Here is a 10,796-nt window from a genome sequence, read left to right as displayed (position 1 = left end):
TTCATTATCTGCTATGGACATTTGGCAGCGTTAAGGATTTCTATGTACTGTATTCATTTTTGTAAATATATTTTTTGTGGTTTTCAAGAAAGAATCGAATACTGTTTTACTACTACTACTTTAAAGGGTAAGCAGGGTTTTTCGAAATACGTTTCCCCAGGGAGAAAACAAGCATTGGCAAAGCCAACAGGTCTGGCATTTTGTTAAGCAAAGTGTTGAGTAATCGTTGGTAGTAATGTATGTTATCACTAGCTGTTACAGAAAGAAAATCAAATAACAAAACCATAATTGGGCTCCAATAATATGGAATCTGACAGTAGAGCACCTTACTATTAGAAGTTCATTAGTAGAGATGAGCTGCACTTTTACAGTAGAGTATTTTGAAAAGGAATTAGAAGATTGGAAATGACAAACCTTAAAATTGGCATACACAGCAAAATATTGTATTGTCAATACTTTCAACAAAAGGCCAGTATTTTCAGTTGATCTTTAAGAAAGCTCATATGTACACAAATTACTCTGTAATTCAACTACCTGAGAAATTGTCAGTAGAGTAAAACAAATGAATGTGCAAAGGTGATTGCACTGTGCTTAAACAGACTAAGCATTCCAAGCAGTACATCACTTCCTAAACAGAAAAGCCATGATTCATCAATTGTTGTTTCACAAACTAAGTAAATCAAAGACCATTCATTGGACTCAATTGTAAATATAAAGGAATGTAGCCGGGTCAGGCTCAGAAAACGAACTGCTCAATACCCCATTACCAAAACCCAATGCAAACACATATAGGACAATGTAATCATCCAGAAAATGTCATGGTCGTGATTGACATCCCATCCAAGAAATGTGAAACCATCAAAAGCAGGGAATGACCCAAATCCCACGCCCTATCTGTACTTGTCAATGTGCTTTTTTGAAGAATTGATGACATGAGGTCTTTACGAAGGCTACATTCTTTGTATAGCCAGGCTTAAAAGGCAGTGATGCTGCAATGGGGCAAAGAAATATTCAGAAACTTCAAATGCAGAATTGACTCATAGGCCACAGGAGGTGAGACTAGTAATTCCACACCTCAGCACAGTTCCACAGCTCTTGGAAGACTTAGTGGGCAAATGTTGAGTTTGTCAGTCTAGTAAAAGACTTACAGGTTGGTTTAATGAATAGCAGTAGGAGCTTGTGTACAAAGGAATACAAATTCGACTCCTATCTGATTTGTTATAGTTGGACATTTTTCTATCAGAATACAGTGCAGAGAGGCCTTAATGAGAACGTATGTAGAACATGATTATCCTCTAATATACATAGAAACGTCCCCAAAAGTGGGTTTAGTTATTAAAAAGGAACCTTCCCGGGTTGGGGTTCCTGGTTTCCCTACCAGACAAAGGGGAGGAGTTAGGAAATTCCCATAAAGACCCTCCCTTAGAGGTGCGATGTGATCAGCATTTTATTGGCCTGTCTGCCACTTTCTTTCCAAGACAAGTATTAAACAAGCATTTACAATGCAACGGTTTCGCCTTTGTAAAAGTTAGAGCTATTGGCATTGTAAATGACAAATTTTGGTTTGGCAAACAGATAAATAAATGGCATTGTCATTTACAATGCCAATAGCTTAATCTCTCACAAATGCGAGACCTATTGCATTTGCACACACACACACAGAGTAATGCCTCGATAAATACTAATTAAATAAAGAGTGCAACAAAAACTTGCCATTCAATTCTTTGTTTAAAATTGCCGAAATTATAGATTGTGACGAGTAATTTTAAATTTTTATTATATATGGATGCTGCATAAAATGGAGGCATGCTGCATTAGTATTTTTGCGGCTTAATGGGAACGGAGTGTTATAACAAGCAGTGGTTCGAAACTAATTAAAATTAATCAATCTGTGCTTGGTCTGTGCTCCACACATTGAAAAGGAAGTGATGCCAGATCCACGCTGAGCAATTAGGAATCAGTAAATAAGACTGCCAAAAAAGGAAACAAATAATAAGCAATGGTCGGGCTCCAAGCCCTTTACTGTAAGCAACATCCCTTGCAGCAACGTGCATGTGCGCTGTCAGGTGAGACCTCACGCGAAGGCCTATGAAAATGGGCTTGGAAATCCACACGCACAGCTATGTGTAATTTCAAGGTCCATTTTCAAAACGCCTGGAATAGGACTCTCGTCGCTGCACGACACTGCTACGCAGTGTACACAGAGCCCGAGCCCTAAAAAGTGTTACCATCTGAATAAGTGGTGTCAAATTATGTTTTGTTTGTGAGAAATAAAGTACCATTGTGCATTTTTAGGGAATTTTTTTTTTAACTGTTAGGTAAGCGTCTTGACACCAAACCACAGTCACCCACAAACCTTTGGTTTGCTAAACACGATTTAATATTTCCCCATCGTAAAAATTATTTGCTATGAGGGGCGTTTATGGTTGTCAATAAAGAGAAGTTCTAGGTTCTAGATATTTTTGTCAGGTGCAGGTTCTTACGCCTAAAAAATGTTGAAGGCCTCTGGTTTAGACTTTTCAGGACCATATGCAGTATTGCCCTCAGGTAGGAGGTATTTAATTCTAAATGTTGACTATTACTCAAATGGATAGAAGTTTGTTGACCCACTGGATATGGAAACGGCCTATGAGTTGGAGTAAAATATTTTTAACAGAAGGCGCTTCCAGGTTCATTGTCACAGACAAGGTTGTGTAAGTTCATACTTATGCAAGACATATTTCATCTCAAAGTTGCGCTATACTCCCTCTTCGAATGTTCTAGTGGAGCATGGCAATAACACCATGAAAGAAGGCATACAGACAGCCATTGCTTAAAGGTTAAAGGTTGGATGCAAGTGATTTCATTGAACTGAAGGTGTGGAAGTATAATACATCACCACACTGCACTAAGGGGGGTTACTCCATGTTTTCTATTAGGGGGCAGTGAGGTGCACACATCTCTGTTCCCATCATGGTCGAGTGAGAAGAAAAATGTGGCCAAAAGTGATATGTACAGTATGGAAGAAGTATCTTCTACGTTTGCCATGAAACAGATGACAAATAAATTTGCCATGAATTATGGTTTAAGTGGTTAAGGACTTGTCAGTTGGCGATTGAGTTTTAATCATGAAACCCCTCAAAGTAAGGAAAGGGGAGTCTAAGTTTTTCATGCCAGTACAAGTCAGCAAAGTTAACTAAGGCGCTGCATTTATTGTAGGGAAAGGTTAGTGGAACAAGAGAAAACTAATGAAGGTTACACTTGAACAAGCCAACATCATGCAACATAAGTAGTTTTCCGTGGATAACCAAGATTGGCCGCATTGGCTGCCATATGACATGTGAATGCAGCCACAATTTCTGTAAGTGTGAGTAGTGAACAAGTGTAGCCTTCAGGATCTGTTCATGCTGACGTTAGTCACAATGGTAATGGAAATGTGAGTGGTTCACGATTCAGAAAAGTTCCTGAAAGTGTGATGACTTTATTAGGTATTAAGTAATAGACATGTAAAGTTTATTTTAAATTGTTTTTGGGTCCATAGTAATGTTGGCATGGCATCTTCTGCACTGCCACCGCGCGTTACTGTACACTGTTTAGCTCATGAGATGTATACTGTAAGTGATGTAAATTAATGTAAACTCGCCCACAGAGCGGCTCCTGGGAAGGCTTCGAATGGCAAGTGAAAGATAAAGTTTGACCTCCGAGCCAGATGAACGCGGCATGCTGTGGGTGATGTCAAAAGTGGAAATAAACCAGCTTTTCTTAAATAACGCTGTGTTGACTTCACTTACTTCAAAAACAGCTAAAAGATGCTACTGATAAACACTTGGAGCAGAAACTATGAAGATTAAAAAAAAAAAAAAAAAGCTGTGATGATACAAATCTGTATTGCTTGCCTTCAATACAGGTCAATCATAATTCCATGTATGCCAAATAGCGAGCTGAAATCGTAGCTGTTTGCATGACATTCCGGGGGTCAATTAAGCAATCTGCAATACATCGGGGTTCAGTATAATGTAGCTCATAAGCTTGCCAAAGACAGCCGCAACACAAATAGTGAGAATAGATTGCACTAAAGTGCACGAAATTTTAGGCAGTGGAAAAATAAAGTAACATTCTTTTGGTTTACCAAATCGTGATTCTGCAGTGTGCAGCCTAAATGTTGATATGCAGCCTTTCCTAAAGGGAGTACAGCACCAGGAGAATGCCGACAGGTAATACAAAACAATGGCCATAGAGTTTGTGACGAGAATTTTAAACACAGCTTAGTCAAAGTCAAGCTTTGAATTATAGATTCTAATATACGATAGTTTAAATGTGGCGTAGCGCTTTATATTGCTTCTAATTTTAGTGGATATCTTCAAACTTTAGTTGAGAAAATAAATACGAGCCCTATTCTAAAACAGAAGAAAGTCATAAAGCAAAATGTTCATGTCTGGCATGTAAAGGTGACAGAGCTCTCAAGTTATGAAAAATTATTGTATGCGACAACTAATCATTGTATCAACGATAAAACAATCAAAATGAAAGTAAAATGAAAAGCCCACACCAAAAGCTCAATATAATGTATGACAAAACTTGTGAGGCGACTCTCCTATATGTCCAAATCTGCCCCTTCTTCAAATGAAAGATTGCACCACCCCCCCACCCACCCCCTCAACCGGTGATACGGCTTCCGGGAGCCATTATGTCCATAGCAGACTTTTAGAGAGGTGCATTTAAAGGTCAGGTTCTAGTCTTCCAAATACGTGACATTTTGCCTGCTATCACGGAGAACTGAACTAAACCGCCAGTCCATGTTTGTGAGCCCCACTCTGAATAAGGGAGACTTTATGTATCTGGGGTGACAACCCTACACAGACACGTATACAACTGAACGCGCAATCCCAATTAACCCTTAAAAGGGCGTTCTGTGACAAAGCCCAGAGGCAAAAATGTGCGGAGCTGGAACCTGCTCCTTACAAGCTCATCACTAAGAACATGCGGCCTGAACTCTCTGACGAGCCCTCGCTTGCGGACTACGAGTCTAAGAAAACGTAGCTGGTATGGAGACTGTTTCGGACTTTACGACGTCGACTACGGCAACTTTTTCTTCACCACGCAGACACACGACTCATTTGACTAATTCACCCGCCCGAGATCGTCCCAGCACTCACCGCTTCCTGCCGCCTCCTATCTCCCCCAACGTACAATGCGACGAAATGGCGCCACCACAGGAGAGCACCCCTCGATTGCTCCTTTTACACCGAAAGCAAATGGTGACTTCTGTCGTCGAGACTTGTTTCGGAAGTGCTCTCACCAGCCACGGTGCAGACTGGGAGCGTCATGGCCACGCTCCGATTTCTTTTCTGCTTTTTACGAATAAAACTTTATGAACAAAATCATCAATGCACAAAATCAATTGCAGTATGAAAGAGGCATAACACGGCAAAAAATAAACTAAAAGTCATTACATCCCTTAATTAAAAACCAGTTGCGATACATACGTAATTAGGATTACATAAAAGATACAACCACGGAAAGAGCCTTCAAAAGAAACAAGGTCATTTTGGGATTCGGGAGCAGGATTCGGGGGCGTGTTTTTCACCCTCTCCCCTTCCCATTGGCTGGAAGGTAAAATTCCAGCCAATGGGAAGAGGAGGGGGCGTGACTTAAAAAAAGACACGGAAACGCCCCCGAATCGCGTCAAGGCGGGCCCTGAACTCAGTGACGCTCCTCTCCTCCAATGGCTGGCCAGCATTTACGAGGCCAGCCAATGGAGAAGAGGGGCGTGTTCAGGCCCCCATACTACTAACAAAAGATTTCGGCTCCGCCCACCCACTGCTTACGCAGTGGGACGGTAGCCGAAACCTAATAATACAGAAAATCATTAAGATTTGTAGGTTTTTCCCCCTTCGAACTATAAAATTAAAGCAAGATGAAAACACATCACAAGAATTTTAAAGTTGTCTAGGCTATTCCTAAACCAGTTGGAAAGCAAATAGAGGGAGAATTGTTCTGATACAAACATAAGAGATGTTTTTTCATAAACTGTTAATCGAGTAACAGCCATGGCCCTTCCCGAACCCCCAAACATGCCTTAATGGTTGGTATTTTTTGCTGAGAAAGATGGCAACCCAAGGTATCCAGAGCCCCTTGTTGTCAGCGCTCACCCTGGCATTGTATGGCACAAAGAGTTGGTGCTAAAAGTCTCCTCACATTGACCAGATACAGGCCCAGTATGAATTAGCACCCACTGATAAGTACAGGTATATACAGATCAAACATGCCTTGGAGTCAGTTATCCCACTAGGCACCGATGTACCCGAAGCCACTCCCTTAGAGGACAGACTGCTCACCGAACATATGCCCAAGATGGCGACTTCATTTACTTACCGTAAATTAGTCAACAACACACAAGACCCAACCCTAAAATTAATGCACAAATGGTCAACTGATTTAGGGGAACTCGATGAGGTGGACAGCGCTGTCCTCCACACGGGAGGTGGCCATACCCTCTAGGCTCCGATTAATACAGCTAAAGATATTACATTGTGTGTACTATACGAGGGTCACCCTCCACACCATAGGAAGGGCCACACATCACTTTTGCCTTAGGGGTTGCGGGGAGGAGGGAACATTCTTTCACACTATATGGCAGTGCCCCTGGATTGCAGTGTACTGGGCTAAGATCATGAGAACACTGTTCCAGGTGGTGGAAGTGTCAATTGTCCCGGAGCCGAGATGCTGCCTCCTGAACCTTTGGGAGCCGAATGATCTCACACACCCCGCCCAGGATTGGATGACGCTGGGTGTAATGTATGCTAAACGAAATATAGCAAAGTATTGGGGTTCCGAGGAGGTGCCAAGGCTTACAGATTGGTGCTTAGTCTTGGATGCAGCAATGATGGCTGAGAAGGTGGTTTATCTGCACCGTGGTTGTCCCCGGAAGTGGGAGAACATTTGGGGGGCCTGGTACAAATATAGAGGTTATTTATGTGAACCTCCAACGCTAGAGAGTGAGAATGAAACTGAATAAAGGGTGGGGGGAGGGAGAGGATCTAGGGTAGTGCCTAAGGGGATGAGTATTTTGCCAATAATTCTACTGCTGAGTACACTGTCGCAAAGGTCTAATGTAACTTATGATACCCAATGTCTGTGCCATTTGATTTACATGTGCCCTGCTTTGTTTTCAATAAAAACATTTTCACAACAAAAACAAAGTCTCCTCACATCAGTGGTCGAAGTGGGCGGGATCGGCCGGGCCCGGTGTGCCCCTACTTCAGTAATTTCATTGAGTCCGTTCCCCTACTTTCTTGTTTTAAACATTCCTCCTGGACGGTATTAATCGGCAAGGTTGATAGTTAAGGCTTGGCTTTTAGGGACAGGGGGGGGGGGGGAGAGTACGGGCAGAGAAGGAAAAGGACTCCGCCTTTTCCTTCGTGCCCAGAGAAGACAATGACAGTGTCCAGCTCTTCTGCAGCTTTGTTCCTCCTCTTCCCTCTCTTTCTGTCTCGCTCCTCCTCATTTAGTGAAAACCGAGACTTCAACAAACAGGTATTACCTTCTCTTTTCTCCTTTCGTTTATTTGTTCCCCTGTGAAATGGATCCAAAAAAGAAAAAAACACTTTTGCTGGAAACTTCATCTTTTTCTGACATTTTTCAATTTCTAAGTGCAGCCTCGGGTGGAGAGAAATAAAACATTTAAAATGTGAAAAATAACTAACTAACTTACTAAAGTAAGACAGAGTGGCTGCAAGGTGGCCAGATTTATTTATTCTCACCTAATAAACACATTAGCACCACTTTACAGTGTTTGCCAGTGAAGCGCTTCTTTTGTTTTCTTGTCTCTCTTTGAACAACATTGTTTTCCCTGGGTGGGAAAGTGCAGTATTCCTGGAGATAATGAAATACCTGCTTGATGGGTGAATTGGAAAACAAAATGTGGACAGCGGCTCTGTGTTCACGAATGTGGTCTTTTTAAACCATACTGCTTACGTTTTGTAAGGATTTCAGCAAATGACATTGAAACTGGTCCTTTACGGGCCCAGTAGTCATGTCCTTAACTTTGCAGGCAAAAGCACTCACTAATTTCGCAATAATGAGTGTAAAAAGAAAAAGGTATTCATGTTGTTCCTGCTTACATTTCACATACTTTACTTAATCTTGCATTCCCTATGAGTGTTTGCTTTTTCTAGGATGTTGTTCATTATTTTTAGGCAGCATATTGCTCTTGTCTAGTGCGTAATTTGAACTGAGTCATATCCAGGTGTTTATAGTGGGGCACAATTGGGTTATAGTTGAAGGCAGTGCAAGTTTATTTCAATGAGGCAGTATGGTGTTCCGTGAGGGAGAGGATGTGGCACTATGGTCCGAGCTGCTGAATTTGGAACTGGAGAACTAGGTTTAGCCTTCATGACCAATCCACCAGACCACTCCCCCTGAGGGAGCACATTCCCAAGCTAGACCTTAGAAGCCCTTGCTAGACCGTAGAAGCCCTGGTGTCTTAGCACCAGCAGGTGGACCCTAGCGGTGGCAAGTGTGGGTTAACCTTCAATGCCTGTCCGCCAAAATCCATACTGAAGTTCGCCTCCAGCCTTGCGGGAAGGCCTATGAAGCAGCACACCCTAGAGCAACAGTGACTGTCGCTGAGGTCACAGGACCCGTGAGAGGTGCCGGCTCTAGGGCAGTGTGACCGCACCAGGCGCTGACCAGCCCCCTGGGCCATACAGGTAACAGCGGTGAGGCAGAGCGGGCGGGTAAGGGGGGTGGGGGGGCAGGGGATTTGAGGAACAATGTTGAGCAAAAATTAAATAATTAACTTTCCCTCTAAATCGGCCCCACCGATGTTACATGCACGGACCGCGGTTGGCGCTGACTACAGTTGGGGGCGTCGTGTTTCCAAGTATTATATGGTTTTAAAAGCACCTGCTGCCTCCTTCCTGGCCTCCAACAATTTTCGGCAACAATAAAAATGTCATGATAACTCCAGTGATCAATGTTCTTAGTAGAGAGAGATGGTGTTTTGTCTAGTGCAGGGGTACTCATAGTACGGCCCACGGGCAGCCAGTGGCCCGGCAAGCCTTCCCTGGCGGCCCGTGGACCTTGCAGACAATTTACCCATGTTTAAAAAAAAAAAATTAAGAGTGTCTGCAAACACTGCGCACCGAGACTCTGCTGCTCTGTGGGGGCTCGGGCATTCCAGTGATAGTTAGAGTGGAGCTGCAGGGGCACTAAGAGGTGAAATACAAAAGCCTCATTAACATACAAATGGTCTTTTAAAGACCTTTGAAGAGCTTGGGTGCGGCTGTGATGAAGCCTGATTGACAGTTACGGCTGGGCTTAAACCTAAAGCCCATGGGCTACCTACAAGGCTGATGCCGGAATGCGTCACAAAATGGGGTGGGGTCTAGGTGTGTGAGACCCCTGAGGCCAGGGCTGGGACTTTGCTTAATTCTGCCGATCTCTGAAGTGCTCTGTCTAAATACTTTCAGCTTTATAAGTGACTCCAATCGAGTTAAAAGTTGAATCGAAAATCATACTGCCATTGTGCGGCGTTGTGACAAGAGTCTTTTGAGTTAATCATATACCCTTAAGGGAGCATCCTTAATGCACTCTATCATCAGTGTATAAACAAAAGAGGAGGGAGAAGGAGGTTAAACCAGACCAGGTCGTCCTCCAGTATGTGTACGAAATACAGGAACCCTATGTCAAGGGTCCAGAGACCAGGTAGGTGTTTGTATGGTCACTGCTTATTAAGTCAGTGTGTTACCAAAAAATGTGTAAAAAAGAAAAAATTCTTTTTAGAGTCCCCTCACTCACCGGGGTTGCCCCACGGTGACATGCTTCATCATTGGGGCCATCCCAGTTCTCTACGAAAAGGGGCGTGCTGCGACAAGGCGACTACGCAGGAGCACTAGTTTTGTGAGATGACTATGTGTGGTGCATGTGTAATGATGATGGAGTGGGTGTGGAATTAAAATATACCGTGCTAGTGGGCCTCAACAATTTATTTCGCTCCTAGTGTGGTATAAAAAATTAAAAAGGGGTAACACTGTCTTCTAACTTTTACTGAGTTAGATCAGTGTCAGAGGTCAACATGTTTCAAGCTCCCCTAAGCTTTTCTTCAGGACCATACAGGGTCCAGCCCTGTATTGCCACTCCTGTATTTCAAATGAAAAGTATTGCTAAAAATACTTATTTACAATGAACGCTGTTGTCAATAAACATGCGTGTGGTTATACATACGTTTTGTATTTCACTTCGATTTATAAATGAGTATAGAATTACACCCCATGGTCTTAGGCAAGGGCAGGAACGCCTCGTGGAAACATTGTTCCTATCGGCAGACCCGCTCGGTACTACCTGGTGTCTCCTCGCCGGACCGCATACTCATGTATAACCACACGCATGTTGGCAATACATGGCAATACAGGGCTGGACCCTGTATGGTCCTGAAGAAAAGCTTAGGGGAGCTTGAAACATGTTGACCTCTGACACTGATCTAACTCAGTAAAAGTTAGAAGACAGTGTTACCCCTCTTTAATTTTTTATACCACACTAGGAGCGAAATAAATTGTTGAGGCCCACTAGCACGGTATATTTTAATTCCACACCCACTCCATCATCATTACACATGCACCACACATAGTCATCTCACAAAACTAGTGCTCCTGCGTAGTCGCCTTGTCGCAGCACGCCCCTTTTCGTAGAGAACTGGGATGGCCCCAATGATGAAGCATGTCACCGTGGGGCAACCCCGGTGAGTGAGACTACTCTATCATCAGTGCGCATGCTCTGCATTCTCAATGCCTTGTTGTAAAATTGCATAAACAAGG

This window comes from Lissotriton vulgaris, chromosome 1_1 (assembly GCF_964263255.1).
Source record: "Lissotriton vulgaris chromosome 1_1, aLisVul1.2, whole genome shotgun sequence".
Lineage (NCBI taxonomy): Eukaryota > Metazoa > Chordata > Amphibia > Caudata > Salamandridae > Lissotriton > Lissotriton vulgaris.
This window is presented reverse-complemented; position numbering follows the sequence as displayed.